This window comes from Melitaea cinxia, chromosome 26 (assembly GCF_905220565.1).
Source record: "Melitaea cinxia chromosome 26, ilMelCinx1.1, whole genome shotgun sequence".
NCBI lineage: Eukaryota > Metazoa > Arthropoda > Insecta > Lepidoptera > Nymphalidae > Melitaea > Melitaea cinxia.
The window spans coordinates 6,857,190-6,876,294 of record NC_059419.1 but is presented as its reverse complement, the minus strand read 5'-3'; the positions used below and the strand labels follow the sequence as shown (position 1 = coordinate 6,876,294).

General features: G+C 31.3%; 1 protein-coding gene across 1 annotated transcript in view; it reads right to left on the bottom strand.

The window, feature by feature from the left end:
* Nucleotides 1-19,105, bottom strand: part of LOC123666489 (latrophilin Cirl) — a 137,505-nt gene that overhangs the window by 95,156 nt on the left and 23,244 nt on the right. The window lies entirely within an intron of this gene.

Here is a 19,105-nt window from a genome sequence, read left to right as displayed (position 1 = left end):
GGTGGATGAAACAATAGCAGACAGAGAACGCATTTTTCAGCAGATTTAATATGAATATGACGTGAAGGCATTTTGTTTGTGTCATAAAATTGGAACCATATCGATTGATACGCATTCGCAATTCAATTTCGAAACGAATGGGACATAGAATTATTCATGTTGAATCGATTACAGCGAAAGGTCTTCGGCCACACGATTGTATTTCGAAATCGATTTCTATAATACTTCCAAAACAACTAGAACTAAATATATAATTTATAATATTCCTTTATTTAGTTATGTTTATTAAAGCTCCGTGGAATTTAATATTTTACCGAACAATAAACGAATCATGAAACGTGCAATATATATTCTACTTTAGCGGTAATATTTTTTATGGTTGCATCAAGAGAATATTAAACATAATTTCACGATAAAAACCCGAAGTAGGATATATGCAAATAAGGATTTGCAATCCTTTATCAAACGAGTATGAATTCATATACTATTCCAGAGGTAGGTTTAACATTTCAACTGCACTGTTAGATGCAACCCGCATACTTAATGATCACTTTGCATATGATTATTGTGTATTACTCGGATGCTAAGATGGCAAGCGGTTCAAGGTACGGTACCTCTTGACAAACTTAAGTTTAGTGGCAAATAATGCGGTTGAACATCAACTAAATTTTGGTAAAATGTGCAACGGTAAACTAACTCTATTAATTTCGAATCCATATTTCATTATTATTTGTACCAGCCAAATACGACTTCTAGTGTGGCTGATTTAAAAAAAAAAAAACCGTATTACATTACCCTCGAAAGCATTACGAAATTGTTTGAATATGAGCGAAATTCTGAACGAAAACAGTCTGTTAAAGAATAGAAAACATTAGGAAATAAATATATCGTTTATATTCTGACAATAAACACATTAGTGTCGTCGGTATTAATGTGGCGCGTCGTAACATGACTTAGTACCCGTTTGTATACGCGACGGTGCCTATAAACCTGTCTTGGATCTAAATTCTGCTTACATTCAAATACAAGGCGGACGATCGTGCCTTGCATTTTCTGAGAATTTCGAATTTACTGTTGTAACTATTCAGTTACATCTCCTTGTTAAAAGTTTGAGTTGCAATTTTCATTTTTAAAATTAATGCTCTGTTAACATAGTTGGCAGTGACTACTTTTAACTCGGAGATCGTGGATTCGATTCCTACTCCAAGTCTGGGTGTAATATTTATACAAGTACCTACAAACTCAATAAAAAATATTATGAATATATCAATCGGATGTTAACTAAAACGGGCATTAAGTTGTAACCTTAGCAACAGACGATTGTGTGTATAAGAAATACATTTATTTCTTTATTTGCTTGTATTAAGACATTTATTGTAAGGCGATTCTTAATTGAATCAGTATTACGAAGCTGTGATAGAAAGCAATAGTTCTCGCTTCCTCAACTTTGACTATATCCGAAGTGCAGACAATTCATTTTTCAAACCGGCTGTGGTCGGAGTTGCGACTTAGGAACTTTTCGCTAACTCGCTCTAAAGTTTTGATATTCGCATCCGTTCGACCGATCCCGTCTCGGTTATATTCCATAATTCCAACGTGGTTTGTACTTGTAACTTCATGTATCTTTATGACTTTACCGAATTTCGTAACAGTTTCGATGTAACCCATATTTTGTGGTGTTTTATTTATTGACTCCAATATTTTTACATACGAATAGGAAAGTTGTTTTCGTTATAAATAAGTCCATCAAATAATGATTATAGGTAGTATTTTTAACTAAAATCTTCACGTCGATGATTTATTTTTTGATTGGGTCGAAATTTATTTAGCAAAGTCATATATTGATATTAACACCCCCCCCCCCCTATAACTTAGGGGTATGAAAAATAGATGTTGGCCGATTATCAGACCTACCCGATATGCCCACAAAATTTTATTAAAATCGGTCGAGCCGTTTCGGAGGAGTTCAATGTTTAACACCATGACACGAGAATTTTATACATTAGAAGATTACACATTTTTCGAATTTGTTGTGAATTGATAATGATATGACTAGTATTCCAATATATAATACCGATAGAAGTAAAATAAATAACACGGAGAATAATTTACCGTCATTTAAGTTGTTCCTGGATCATATATTTACGTATACCTATGTATATTTCTCGAATGTTTCGTATCAGACTAGCTGTGCCCCGCGGTTACACACGCATTAATTTGAAAAAAATAGCCTATAGCCTTCCTCGATAAATGGACTATCTAACACTGAAAGAATTTTTCAAATTGGACCAATAGTTCCTGAGGTTAGCGTTTTCAAACAAACAAACAAATTATTCAGCTTTATAATATTAGTATTGATAATTGTATTTTATATAAGTATTTTTATGAAACCATATACTATTATTTATAATTTGGTTAAATGCTTTTATGTTACTACTACAGAACATAAATTAAATTACTATGTAAAAACTATTGAATTTTGATGTGTATATAATTTAGTTGAACTAATATAATCATTGCGGTTTTAGATAACCAATCAGTATTGATGAATTATAAACAAAATTTTGTGTATAAATTTGTAATAAATCTTTACATATTAAAACATAAAAAATTACACTGTTACAAATTCATTCATTGCACTATAATACAATAAAGTAACGAGGAATTAAGTTGATTCATTTTTTGGCTTCCATGGAATTAAAATAACAATAAAATAACGTACCTTACAAGTAAAACTTGAACATTAAACTGAAGTGCATGTCAGTATTACCATGCTAATCTACGTAAGATGGATCCAAAAAGTTTTCAAGTCAGCGTATGATAATGTGATTACCAGAGTCGTCGCCGTCATCTCGACATGTTCTCGTCTCGATATCGCTGCAGACTGTAATTTAATCCCAGGGAATGAATTTCAAGACCGCAATGGCGAAGGAAGTCGGTGGGGTAAGCAACATCTAGCGGTTAAGAGCGTCTCACAGGGAGATATTTTAGAGCACACATTGTTCCTCTTTTATGAAAACTCTTTGTACGGAAGTTGATTGTGCAATTAGGCTGTAATGAGGTTTTTTAACTTACCACACAGCTTAAAAGGGTGCTATTAGCTAGTCTTTTTTTGTTGTTATATGTACGTTTTTATCATAGGCAACGACGCCTTTTCTGCGAAATTTAACATCATTAGATTCAACTATACGCTCTGTCAGACTAATTATTTTGATAAGATCACAAGAAATATAATATAGTGAACAGAAGCCGCTTATTGTTGAATATTTTATATATAACCTGTTATTGGCGTTAGTTATTTTTTGTGTATCAACGATATGTTGTCAGTTTTTTGTTACATTTTACAGTTTAATAATTTTTATATACGCTACTTAATGATTGTGTTCATTTATAAATGTCATAACGTATTTTTAAACATAAATGATACGTGAAAAATATAAATATTTTGCTCCAGATTTTGAGATAGTTATATCCTGATTTTTTTACTCTAATAATAATAATAATAATAAATACTCTTTATTGTACACCGCAAAGAAACATTACAAAAAAATTGATACATGCAAAGAATGATGTACAAAGGCGGTCTTATCGCTAAGAGCGATTTTTGCCACACAACCTTTGGGCATGGGACATAGCGCAGAAAAAGAGAAGCGGTAGGGAAGTGTACAAACAGTTGATAAAGAATTGGCATATAGTTATCAAGCCATATGATATTAAAAGAAGTAAATATACATACATATATACACAATATACATACACATACATATATGTAAATAAATATATACATATATTCTACATAAATAAAATACTACATAATATAGGCATATATTTATGGAGATGATAATGAAATTTATGAGGTATGTAGTGGCAATAGATGCGCCTTTAGATATTTTTTAAAACAAGCAAGAGATTGAGCTTTTCTTATACAGAGAGAGAGAGAGAGAAAGAGAGTCCCAAAGTTACAGCTTTAACATAAAAGGAGTTTGAATAAAAGGGGGGTAGTATGGGAAGGAGTTTTGAGGAGTTTTGAGCTCTATCTCATTCATTCATTAAATTATGAAACATAGTTATTATCGTGTATTTATTGTAGGCTCAATATAATTATGGAAACATAAGTTTAATCGCAAGAAATAGCTCGCCTATCAGAGTCATCACAAAATTGTTATAATGGGTTACGAAATCAAATTTGAGCTTCCCCGGAACACCGCCCGAGTTCACCGCGTATGACAGCCGAAAATGAATTCATTTTGTTATTTTATTAAGTACATTACGAACATTATATGCGTCCTTTGAAGATCACACGTCTAATTACTCTATAGTAATTAATTTACGCTCTGCTGATTTCTGTAGTAGCTTGGTACGTGAATTCGAGTGTATAACATCTGTTACTTGTTCGGTTTATACTTTGTCCTAATTTTTGTATGACAGTATAAAAGACAATGTCTGTCTGACCAGTTAATTACAATTACATATAAATTCTCATAAAACCATGTAATAAGATGAGCGAACGAGGTGTTAGAAATTTAAAATATTTTCCGGTTTAGGACCAGCGCTGCACACATATGGTACGCTTTGTTGAATAATGGAATAAGTTCCAGCGAATATTCTCATACGATTTTGAATTTAGCTCGGGCTATATTAGATTTAGGTAAACAGAAATAGTATTTATTACAAACACTGTTCAACTAGGGGAACATAATTTTAGGGTTCGTTACTTTTTGCTCGACATCGCTGAATAAAGCCGAATAATATACTTATATTTTCCGGGTATTATTAAAAGCTTTAGGTGCTTAAGTATTTTACTTATCTCTTGGAAATATCTCATTACGTAATATTTTTTTTTTTGCTGTGCGAAATAGAAAACCTAGTAATTATCATTCACAAATAATAAAAGTAATACATGATGTTGTTCTCTGCGGTCATTAATAGAAATAATCAAAAGAATTGTTTGTTCAAAATATTTACAGATTCAACTTATTTCAAATATTATTATTTATGTTCATCCTAGCCTTAAGAGGTAAACAGGTACTCGTACGGCTATACAAGGTATCATCAGGTATCATGACAATATATCCTTACATAGATCATTAAGCACCACGTAACGACGCATTATAGCGGAATAATACGTAAAATATGGTAATATTATTACGGAAACTTGATATGATGACACATTATATAATTTTTTTCTTATCACAGTGCGAGTTTTTTTTCTTTGTATGAATAATGGAATCTAGAAAAGTATTCAATCGATTGAGATATAAATTACGTAATTACAAAGACAAATCTGCCAAGAGCGGGAATTGAACCCGAACTGCCGCTTTTAAATTAAATCAAAATAAGAAAAGAGGCTATTTCTCAATTGTGGGACGTTTAAGGTTTCATTTAGTAACAGTTCAGTATAATTATACAATATATACTTTATTCATCCATTCATTAGTTATGGATCAATGGCTTCCAATAGTGTCAAAAGTCCGTTTATATCATAGGCTATAAAACATCACGTTAACTTATAAAAGCGGAAACATAATCATTTGTATCAAAGCGCGTGCATCGATTAGTACGAAATAAACTTACAGTTATAAAGTCCTATATTTCGATGCCGAAAAGACATTCCCTTCACAGGTGACTTAATAAAGTACTCTCAGACCGCGACAAAGATAAACTTTACCCAGAAGCCGAAGATATTCGGTGCCGGTTGAAATTCCGAACTGATACAATAAAGGGAACTTCACTAAAGTTGTATCATTACATTTTCATTTCAAACAAACATAGATTGGGGTTAAAATTTAAATTCTTAACGATATACTTTTAATTCGAAAATTTATATCTTTTTTTTTAATTTGTTTAAATTAGGTTTTATTTCAGAGATTTGTATTTTTTAAAATGACATCAAAAATATTAATTAAATACAAAAAATAATTCTCATTCTCTAGCCGTACACATCAAGAATGTACTAGCGAATCGCTTAGTGCGTATATATGATTATATTATATATTATATATGCATTTAAAAGCAGATAGTACGAAACATCACAAAACAATCACTGACAGAAAAGTATTTCGCTTAAATAACCATTACATGAACACCAATGAGAAGTTAAGCTTTGTAATTAGGTATTGCAGTTACATGGAATATATATTTTATGTCATCTAGGATTTAAGGTAATTAGTAAATATAAAAACAAATAAATGTCTTCAAAATGCTTCATTGAATTTCTTAAATATCTAAGCACTAAGAGTAACAGCGGTGACGAATGCGATAACCATTTTAATAACATCATAAAATAATACATTAAAACCTTTGACAAATAAATACTCAGATAATAAAACGTTACGGCAACATCTTCAATCTAAATATTATACCAAAGTCTGACTTACACATGTTCGGGTTTAGAATATTTCATCCCATTTCATATATCAAGGTTTCGACTTTACCGGTCTTTTAAAACACAACTTATTTACTGTCCTTTCGCATGGAAATCATGTTTCAGTGTGGAATGTAGCGCATATTCACATAATTCTTGAATAAATATTCTTGTCGCTTACCGCACGGAGTTACAACTTTGTCTTTATGTAATTAAATATGTGAATTTCATTTTATGCTTAGCTGTACCTTGATTTTAGTTCTTAGGTATTTTATTATTTGTTTTATTTATATTTTTATATGTTAGCGTGTATGAAACATTTCACGTTAACTCGTTAATGGTAAAATGAATAGATTGTCCTGATAAATAAAGATAAATCACTAAATGTTATTACGGTGCTACGTTTTTATTAAAAACGACCGGCACATATTTAAAATATGTATTTTTTTATCAGAGAAGCAATAAATCGTCGGTAACTGTATATTGTCGCGTAAATAAATAATATCGTTCGAGTATAGACATATGCACTAAATAAATAAATCAATAACGATAGTGCGTCGGTCATTCACTAAAAATTTTTTTTATCAATATACTTAAATATACGATCAACCATTTTATCTCAACCATGGTCAAGGACTGAAGTCCTTTCGTGACCCTAATAAACCGCGATAAAATCCGAAAAAGTTGTTTTATTATAATGAATGAAATTGGCGTAACAATTAGAAAACAACACATATAAGATTTTTCAAAACAAACATTCATCTTATTGAAGACAAGTTCCTAATTCAAAAACTTCGATTTAAAACATTCGAATTATCTAAAAAACATTAACGATAAATTATTTGCACTGAATCTAACAACTAAACAATGTCTAGAATAAGTTTTATTTCCATAAAATACTCCCAATAGAATGTTGGCTAATATCTCAAGGAACAAACAAGAACAAGTTTCTAAATCAGCGTAACCATGCCCAGAACTTTACCGGACTAATCCGGTTTCTATTCCAGTTTGCTCCGGTTGTAATCCAGTCCGGAGCACACCATAGTGGTTTTAAACGGTTTTAGCTGGCCCACATTATATTGTATTAGTCTTAGGCTTTATCATAAGTTTTAATTAAGATTTTAAAAAATTATATAAACTTAACTATAACTAATATAAACCGACTACTAACATAGATATAAGTTTTTTTCTACTACACAATTTCGTGGGAGCAATTTTTATTTATTTGCTTCTATTATAATAAAGAATTTATAATATATAAAAACCACATAAAAAGTAATAATTGCTTCATAAGCATAAATCGAATTACTTCATTAAAAATCAGATATTTTTAATTTACTATAAAGTAGATAAAACTGAACTAAGGTAATACCGTGCTTTTAGTAAAAATAAGATTATCCATAATAAATAACGTAGCTACTTAGTTTCGAACTGGCAAAGTTTGTATTGCAAGCATTCATTTAAAGTTCATAGTAGCCACGAGATCCAAATTATAAGCGAGTAGTTACAGTTTCTGGGCTATCTTCTGGAATTTCGACTGTGATAAATTAAACTGTTCTGACAGTTGATGTTTATACAATACACTTGAGTTTAAGTTTGGATTCTGATAAAATATAGTTTGTTGAATGTACTGCTTAAATTCCCATGTTGTTTGTTGCTTTAGATGAGTTTGCATTGTGCATTTGACGAGCAAATGCACAACAACACAATTTTGTTGATGTTGTTCCGTTTACATTCTTTTCGTTTAAGATATATTTTACATAACATTAAAATAAAAATAAAATTAGAAGTAAGCGAATATTTGCTTTAACATTTTTAGAAAATTTAATCTATACTCATATTATAATTATGAAGAATTTGTTTGTTTGCTTGAACGCGCTAATCTTAAGAACTACTGGTCCGATTCGAAAAATCCTTCAGTGTTAGATAGCCCATTTATCGAGGAAGGCTATAGGCTATATAATATTTTAGTACCTCTTCTTTTTTAAATTAAGGTGGATGAAACCGCGGGGCACATCTTGTTCTTAATTTGCATACGTAACCTAGACCAAGTCACATGTTGAATTTGGGACACTTATTTTTCTGTGGTTTATCTCAACTTTAAATATCATTGAGAAAGTACAAATATGAAACAACGAGCTTCAATAGCTATCTGTAGGAACTGGTTTTAAGGCTCAGCCAATTATAGCGTCTTAGCACCACAGGTGCACTGCGTCTATGGCAAGAGTTAATTACCATCATTATATGCCAATGATTATTGGACATTTATTTAAAATCTTCATAATTAAAGAGCAAACTGAGCTTAAAAGTGTATGAATGCATAAAATAGCTCCTATTACTAAACAGGTTTTGATGTCTTAAAGAGGTTTATACTGAAAAAGATTAGGAATATTAATATAATCTAGTAAAATAAAGAAAAATCTTCTGTTCTTGTAAATGTCACACAGCTGGGCTAAAGTAAATTTTGCTGTGAAACAAATCTATTTTGTATTAATATCAATGAATAAAACAAAATTTTTAAACAAAAACTATTTTAAAATCCAAGAAATTTTATTATAACTGAATATTAAACTGAGATATTTTGCACTCAGCGCATATTTTACGATGTCGCGTATAATTTGGACTTTTATGTCCACGCGAAGTTTGACTATCTGAAAGAAGTTAGTTTTATTCGACTGCCATTGAAAGAACCAAAAATGTTTGGTCATAAACGAAAATTGAATTGTCGAAATTTTCTCCTTGAAAATTTTACTATTTCCGTCCTTAAAAAAATTTCTAGTGAAAGTGTCTCATTTATCTGATATCATTTAAACGTATGTATGTGATATCTTAGCTAATAACAAAGTATAGCAGATTAATAAAATAGAAAAACTTGAAACCGAATAAACAAGAAAACTTTACTTGAAACAGATTTGTCAAATATAATTTATTCAGCAAACAAATTTTGATTAAAAAATTTCTCTCAAAGATCACAAAAATGAAATACAGACAAAATATACCCTCAAAAGTTTTGCTGACCAAAAACAAAATTGGTATTAGTAATAAAATTGTTACCGTAATGTTACTTTAATCGTACACAAAGTTACCAGATTTACGTTTTTATAACAACATTATTGCGAATTAATAAAGCGTAGCGGAAACGTCAAGACAAACACGTTATTGAATGCTAAACAAAAATAATAATAGTTTTAAGTTCCCATCAGCGTCTGACTTGAAACATAAGATAATGATCGTAGTCTGATTGTAGGCAGTGCGTGTGTAAATTATACGGTATGAACCAATTAGTTCGCTGTTTCTGCGCTACGACGTAAACTTGTCGAGATTATAGTTTCAAATTTAATAGCACCCATTTGAGACGGTATCGTGTAAAGGTTATCTCGTGCTATGTGAATTGATGTTATATCGGCTTAAGAACAACGTTGAGGAATTTTAGAGATTAAGTAAACTTACTTACGTGGTACTATTTTGGTTAACGAACTTTTCTTTAATATATCTATGTCATAAAATATTTTTTTATGGATCAAGTGATTAAATTATAAATATCTCCAGTAAAATATTTAATGAATTTATATATATTAGCTGTGTGCTAGCTAGGCTTAGTTTTTTATTAATTATTCACACTACGCATTTTATGACTATATTATTAGGATACTATAATCATTAAAGTTATATAAATTAAATATTTAAGGATTCTGTAGTAATTTGGAAAAGTCAATTAATTCACTACGAGTGTAGAAGGTATTGATTTAATATTTTTATTACTATCCGTCACATGAACGTTGTTAATTACTATTGTCTGGCTAATAAATAATGCCACAATGTGACTTGACAAAATCAAGGCTATTAAAACAGTCGGCACTGTTTCATATTAGCGTAAAGTATTGTCTTCATACGACAAACGACTACGTATCATTAATACACAGAAAGTATATTTTTCTATTAATAGAATAAAAAAGGGGTTTCATCTTTAAAATTTAGATTTAATTTTTCGGCCACTTGTCACACGACGAGACCCCTCTTAATATGCCTTTTAAAACACTTTAAAGAAGAACTAGAAAATACAGCGAAATTTTATCCAACAATTCTACAATTGCAGTGAAACACTTTTATTAAGCTCCATACGTAACTGTCACAACAAAGTAAACGATGGCCGCACAGCATCCGAGATGCCGGAGTTATATCCAAGAGAAATTCGGTGAAATCGTGAACAGCTATGTTGGAAGCCTTTAGCCGAGGATACGGTGTAAATTTTAAAACGGCGTTAAGTTTTATGTCTCCCGAAGAACACCATACATGTTGTAAAAAGTAACCTTCGAAAATATTGCTTCTAGCGGTTTTAAACTTGAAAACATCACGTATTGCATAGAGTAAATTGTGCGAAGAAATTCGCTGGAACGTTTGCTATTTTTGCAAAGGAAGCAAGTTTAGTGTTAACATTCTATCGCTAAATAGGATTACTATTTTCTTTCATTGTCAGCTGAACAGAAAAATATTGTGTACATAAAGGAGCTCAAACAAAATAAAATTTACCACGATCCGTAAATTGATAAGTAAAACAAAACACGGCGATAAATAAAGAAGCATTAACACCCAAGAAATAAATATAAGAAGCGAAAACTTAAAGAGACATTCTAATGCTAAAAGGCGTTTTACAGGGAAATATTATTCCCTCGTCGGAACCGTGAATCGTGTACGTGCTGCTATTCCAACAAAATCAATAGGCCAGACATTTGAGCCCAAACGAGCTTTAAAACTCGCGGCCGAAATAAAAATATCAAGTTAACTTTTGACGACAGGACAACAATTTTTTTTTTTTTTAATATATAATTACTAGCCGAGCCGTGCCCACTTCGTTAGACGTATTTTTGTGTTGCAAATACCTATATAGTAAAGTTTTCATCTCGCTCGTATTTCTCCGACTTGATTTACATATACTAAAATATTTCACTGAATTTTTTATTTAATAACAATAAAATATAGCCTATATCACTCCTGAAGAGTGTAACTTTCTGTTAGTGAAAGAATTTTCATGATCGAATCAGTATCTGCGAAGATTACCCCTTACAAACAAACAAAGTTAGAAACTTTACCTCTTTATAATATTAGTACATATAGATTGTATATCTGTTAAAAAAATAAATAGAATGGTAGAAAATTTTAATATCGAAATCTACTGCATCCCTCGATTTTTAGTACACAAACTAATACCAATGCTTAACGAAGTCTAGACAGTATTTCCTACTTTGGAATACCATCGATCATATCATATAAACGTGATAGATGAAGCAAAACTCCTGTTCATATTGATTTGTGAGAAATATCATACGAACATTTTCTTTACCTTTAGGTACCATATTTATTAAGCACAATCCTTGTTTTTTTATTTATTTTTTATATAAATCAATACATATAATAAGAATGTAACAGATTTCGTCGCTGTCTGTACATGGAATGTATATAAGAATTTTTTTTATTGGGACCTTTATCAATGCAAGTAGCACCCAAAACAATGATTGTTAGAGTTTTTGTCTGTTTTTCCGTTTATCTGTGCGTTTGTGAACGCTAATCTCAGAAACGGCTTATCTGATTTAGATCTGGTTTTCACTAATATATTATGGTCAGCTTCACTTAACATTTAGTGTTTCTTTCATATCAATCGATTCATACACAAAAAAGTTATGCCAATTTAAAGAATCACGTTGAACATATAAATACCCAAAACGTGGACGAAGTCGCATGCAGATAGTTATTAATAAAAACCACGTCATATCTTCCAACAAAACTAGACAAACGAAGAATTACAATAATCAATTCAAAGAGTAATAATTATAGAAATTTTAGAAACTGTTTTGCATTTACAAACTAACTGTTTTAACATTATAACATCCCATTTTTGGGCAAATCTTGAAACAAGAGAGCAAGGAAAACAAAAGCGTCTATAACTAAACATAACAAAACGAACGTACCATAATAAGAATACATCTGTACCCCATGATAACTCAAGTTCGAATATAGCGTCTTCAAAATAGACCATAATTTTATCACTCACTGATCTTCGTTTCGAGTCGAGGTAAATCCAATATTGGCGAATATAGACTTGAATTTCTAGCTTGATTCTTCGCTAATATAATAATCTTGTGTTTCTTAGAACTGTATCGGAATTGAATTTGCTCTTCCGAATATTGTTTATCGCTTCTAAATTTACGATATCGAATTGGTTTGAATTTTGACGACGTTCGTGTGAAAATATAATGAACATATTCAATAGAACAATTACTTAATACTAACTATAACTTATCACATAGCTATTATATATTAATGAATCAATTATATAAATTGGTATAATCAATCGAATATAATAATATTATAATATTTGACGACACAATTTCGGCGGTTGCATTGGCGATCGCAAATTCGATGACTATTCATTGCAGACATTTGTATTGGCCATGTAGATCTTTGTCGAGTACTGGGCCTCTGTGCTTGTGTTTTGTGTGTGTTTCCGGACCCTCAACACAGAGGAAAATTCTACTGGGGCCGTTGATTGTGAAGCGTTTATTTATTTACTATATAAGACTAGACTACGATCGCAAATCCGATTCTTATGTTTGAACATATATTGGTTTTATTTTAGGTATGTCCTTGTAGGTCACACCATCATGCCTCGGATATTATGTAAAGTCCCAGTAATCATATAAACTTACTAGCAATTGTTACTCTGAGTTTGTGAATCATCCACCAACTTAATACAGCAGTGTGGTGGATCAAAACTTCAACCGTTATCCTATATAGAGAAGAGGCTTTTAACTGAGGTAGGACACAGCAGGAATTTCCTGCTCAAAATATGCAGAAGCCTGACTGGGGAAGTACCTCGAGCTTACAGAAGATCACAGCTAAATAATACTGTTTGCAAGCAGTATTGTGTTCCTTTTGGTGAGTAAGGTGACCAGAGCTCCTGGGGGGGATTGGGGGTTTGGGTCGGCAACGTGCTTGCGATGCTTCTGGTGTTGCAGGCGTCTATAAGCTACGGTAATCTCTTACCATCAGGTGCGCCGTACGCTTGTTTGCCGACCTAGTGATATAAAAAAAGGCTTTAAAAATTGAACGTTAGCCGACTGATTAATTTCAGTTCACGATATAACCCGAAAATAATGACAATAGTTTACAAAACTAAAGTCATGTAAACAATATGTATCATTGCAAACTGATAGCAATATTAAGGGCAGAAGTTGAACCCTCATTGCTGTATTTAAAATTATGACGTTCTGCATATTACAGCAATCAATTGTTACGTATCAGGTGGACAGTTTTAAAATTTTCACAATTAAAAAGTCATTATTTTTTATTTACTATCGTATATATTAAGTAATTATTCACAAAATTGTATATACATTTCTGGTACACATCGGAAGCTGTATATAAGTATATTTTATTAACACAAATATTACCAAAATTGACTAACAATAAAAATATGTGGAAATTTTAATTAACTACTCGTCCAAATTTCGAATGAAGAGGTTACTCAATTCGACCGTATATATATACTCGAATCGGTTCGGGGATAACTCCGTCGTTTATGAACCGATTTTGATAATTCTTTTTTTGTTGGAAAGGAGATATTCCTAGTTTGGTACCGTGATAAGGAAACCAGGATCTGATGTTGAGATCCCAGAGAAATCGAGGGAAACCCTCGAAAATCCGCATAGCTTTTTACTGGGTGTACCGATTTTGATTATTTTAATTTTAATCGAAAGCCGATGTTTATAATGTGGTCACATTAAAATTTCATCGAGATCTGATTACAACTTTTGGAGTAATCTTTGATAATGCGTATTTACTTGACTATTTTTCCGTCTACCTACGTTGTATTACTTGTCGATATAATTAATGTCGGTTTTTCTTCGTTTGCCTGCAAACACAATTATTGTATTAGTTATTTATATAAAAGAAAATTTTAAAAAAAATCCTTTTCACGAAAACAATATAACGGTACGATGTTTGCTCAGCTACATTATAAAACATTATAAGCCCATTTACATCGACTTACCCACGCGAGCATGTTAACAAGCTGTCATTTCCAACCGACCAATAATATTTGTTAATTTATAAAATACATTATACAACAAAGACCTATTTAAAATTTTAACTAACCGTTTTGAGCACGTGTTATTTTAATCTTACTCGCGTGAGTATGTTAACAAGTGCGCTCAGTCATTTCCAATCTGATTAACGTTCTGTGATCGCGTGTTTTCATGGCAAATTAAACAGACGGACGAACGGTAGCTATATATACGTAATGTATTTAGTTCCACTGTAAAACGGGCTGAATTAATAATTTCAGTACGTAGATCGGAGGGATGTTACGAAAAGTTAGGTTTCATTTGTTTGATATTTTTTGTTTAAAAAAGAATGGGGGTATTTAAAATTATTTCAAATTGTTGTTGTGATATTTGTTTGATATTTGGACATTTGCGGATACTCTTTTTTATTTTAACTCATAGCGTAAAGCTGGAGAAGTGAGAAATAAATTTTTAAATTGATTCCTAACTTAAAGAATTTCCCCAATCCCAGAAACAGACCCTTGAACATTATTCCATTAATGTATGATATGACCTCTAGATAAGTAATAAAAATTGTAGAGCATAGAATATTAGACATATACTCGTAAATAATTATATCATGCACAAAAATGTCTATTTTATAATAAATACCATATTACTAATACAAAGTAACATTCTATCTGAGCCCTTTATATGAATTTCTTAAATCTGATCGAAATTGTATCTATACTAATATTGTAAAGCTGAAGAGTTTGTTTGTTTGCTTGAACGCACTAATCTCAGGAACTACTGGTCCGATTTGAAAAATACTTTCAGATAAGAGTCGTGTTAGACAACCCATTGTTTATCGAGGAAGGCACTAGGCTATATAATATTTACTGCCTCTTTTTTTAAATTAACGTAGGCGAAATTGCAGGGCACATCTAGTGTACTCATATAAGTAAAAGTAAGTGTGAATCACATATAAATACCGCTAACTCATACACGTTTACCGCGAAATTTGTCAAAGTAAATATTGATCGGGGCCATACAAATAATTAAGAATAAATTCGGAAACAAGTAATCGATTGCGGTAAATCCTCTAGAGGTTGTTCGACCGGCTCAGAGAAAAAGTTATAGACAAATATACTTGATAGTTTTGTACGGAAGGTGGAAAGGCTGGACACTAAAACATTTTTTTTTCCTTTCCTTATCTTGTGTCCTAATATATGTATCACTATCCCTTCATATCTCCAAGGAAAATAACAAAATAATAAATGCTTTACGCACAAAAGCCCACATTACAATATATATATTGTTTTCGGAAACTAACAACTCATACACAAATGTCCACCAAGCAAAATATATGTATAAATGTCCATTTATCTATTTAAAAAAGAAGAAAATGATGGCAATATATATAATATAGGTCTTATCGCTATTGAGACTTCTTCGATACAACTTTAGGGTTCGAAAATTATGTTTAATGGAAAGGAATTACGAAATTAGGTATAAGATCCGTATTTCTTAACCGAATTCTAAAAAAGGAGGTTCTCAATCCGACTGTATTTTTTAATGTGTGTTAGGTAGCTCAGAACTTGTTATGGATGAAACGAATACGGTGATTTTTTTTTAAATCGAAAGGTAGTGCCTTCCATATGATATCATTCAAAACAATTATTTGCTACATAGAAAAATAGATATTTAGATATCCTTTATGTTATATATGTTACTTGAACAGTCGTTCAATGTCAACGATTGTTATTAGGTTATTACATATTAATTTTTATGTATAAGAAACACCAGCTCAAGCATTCACCTATATACCCTCAACGAAGTAAATTACCTTGGCAATCATTTTTTTTCTTAATAACTACGTCTCAGTAATGCTTTGACACGTTGACAAGCGGTAGCGGGTAAGTTGTTTAAATTAACAACTAATATATAGGATCACGATTACGATTCAGCCTGTAAGATTGGAGGTTAAACCACCACGCTGCTCCACGGGTTGGCGGATATATTGCCTACTATCAGTAACGATCGCTATCAACTATTTATGTTAATAACTGAGACCGACCACTCAACGTGTTCTCCGAGGCACGGTGGAGAGACCCACAGACATCCAAACCGGAAAGAAATATTTGTACAAATACAAAAATATCCATCCCGAACGAGAATCGAACCCACAAACCGACAGTGTTTAGGCGCCTACACGCACCACTATACCAGAACGGTTACTACTAATACATACACTAAAAACCTAATGTGAAAAAGATGTTTGAAATTACTGTTGACTGATTGAATTTTTTTGTTTGCCATCCGAAATAAGTATCTATTTGTTATTTCTTGTGTACATAAAAACTATTATAAGCTTTAAGTCCTATTTGAAAGATTATTTTTTCGTTATAAAGCCTAAGTATGGGAGGCTGTAAAACATCATAGTACTCGCAGTAACAAAGAAGCAGTAATTAAGTAATAGTTCCTATATACCGCTAGGATGCGACGATACCGCTAACAAGCGAACGATCCACTCGATTTTAAGCGTTTAACATAGTCTATGAACGCCTGCAAAGCGAACTGTATTTCTAGCGCGTTGTGGTCCTTAACCTCGGTGTCAATACAGTGCATCTCTAGGACCTCTGCTATTTTACTAACCGCAGGAACATAGCACTACTTGAGGCTGTGATTTATTCTAAGCAAGGCGATATTTCCGCAGTCGGCTTGTTCCTAATTTTGATAAATGAATTTCCTGCTGTGCCCTACAAGCAATTGCAATTGCAAATAAATACCATAGAAAAAAGCTAGTAAATACATTAGTTTGAAAAATAAACTAGCTACCAGTAGAGTTGAACAAAACCGCTACAGCTCGTAATACACTCAACCTTTCATAGTTTCTAATTTTATTCTTGAACTTTTATTATTAATGTGCATTTAGCGTGCCGCTGTGGCACGGTTACACCGAGATTACATACAAAGTAACATAAATACGTAGTGTGAATATATATCATAAACTTATGCAGCATTGAATGGAAATTGCTTTTCATGAAAATATTTCAACTGGAAAGAAAACAAGCTTACGATGGCTGTTTAAACTATTTTGTTCGGTGTTTTCGAAGAATGTTCTAACTTTGACACGGGTTTTTGATTATAAATGTTTACACACAGGACAAAACTTACGTAAATTAAATGTTTTCTTTTAATGATCTCTTTGATTACAAATAAAAACCGAACAAATGTAACTAATCACGTTTTAAAACAACAAAAGGATGCTGATACCATTAAACTCCTCAAATTTTTTACTTTAATTGATAAAAAATCAATTATGCATAATAGAGGTTTTCAGACGACATCGGAACTTTCGACTTCAAAGCCTTATTACCAAGTGTTAATCTGAATCAATTCCTTCGCCTTTAATTGCATCCCACGATGATTCTAACGTGGCTTCAGGCGACAGATAATACAAAATACAAATTTTAATTGCTCTTCTCCCCTCTTTTATCTAAAGATGAACCATTGTTCAGACTATGTTGGAGACGATTTGGCGGTAACGGATTTCTTATATAATAGAAAATAATTTAAAACTAAGATTTTAATGCTGAATGTAAAATAATGTTTTTTTCATAGCTTTGTATACTAAATATTGATCTTAATTTGCGACTACACGCCTCACATGGTTTTGTTCTCGGTGACATTGAGACTACCATTTCGCTACTAAAGTACGATAAAAATTTATTTTACACTGCGCACTATTTCTGAATAAAGTAACTTTTTAAGTGAAAAAATTATTCAAATCCGTTCAGTTGTTTCACAATAAAATTATTATCTTGCAGTAACAAGATTCCTTCTTATAATATTAAAATACCGATATTATCCCTTGTTTCTTTTAAATATAAATTAAAGAAACACTTGCTTTCACTAGCTAATGTGTAATCATCTGTATAGAATATGTATGTATTTATGTATATATGTATTGTGGTGAGTATGTATATGTTTATGTATATGTCCAAGTGTATTTTTATATTTTGTTATGTATCTTTATATGTATTTGTTAGTATGTAGCATGTTATATTTTTAAATATATGTATATGTATAAATTTATCAAATTTGTTATCATTTTTTATGTTGTTTTTTATTTCCTTAAGTAAATACTTCTTGCACTGTTTGCCTCGCTATACAAAGCATTTACTTCATGACCATGGGTTGACTGGAAGAAATCTCTTTCAGAGATAAGTCCACCTTTGCCATAAACCTTATTATTATGTTATTTTTACATGTATTTTATGAGTGCAATAAAGTATATAATATATTAAAATGCTAAAAAATATTTTTATATTATATTACTTGTTGCTTTAACAAATAATTCTGTTGTAAATGAAAATGTTAAATAAAAATAGCTGTAAATAATATAATAATTATATAGTAATTAGTTGTGAACAAATCGCCTCCGCTACCGCTTGTGTAATATGTACTCGTCCTAATGATGACGAAATTGTCTTATTTGCTTGTAAATTGGTGTCTGCAAGCTATGAGATATGATTTGAAAGCAATTGTAATGGATGGTGCTTTTGTACCGAATATTGCCTTTCAATATTGAACCTATCTATCAATATACAAAAGAATTATGATTATGATTGATTTTAACGTCTTCTATACTATTAGTTTTAATTTATATACGTAAGGTTTATCGTTAAATATATCTGTT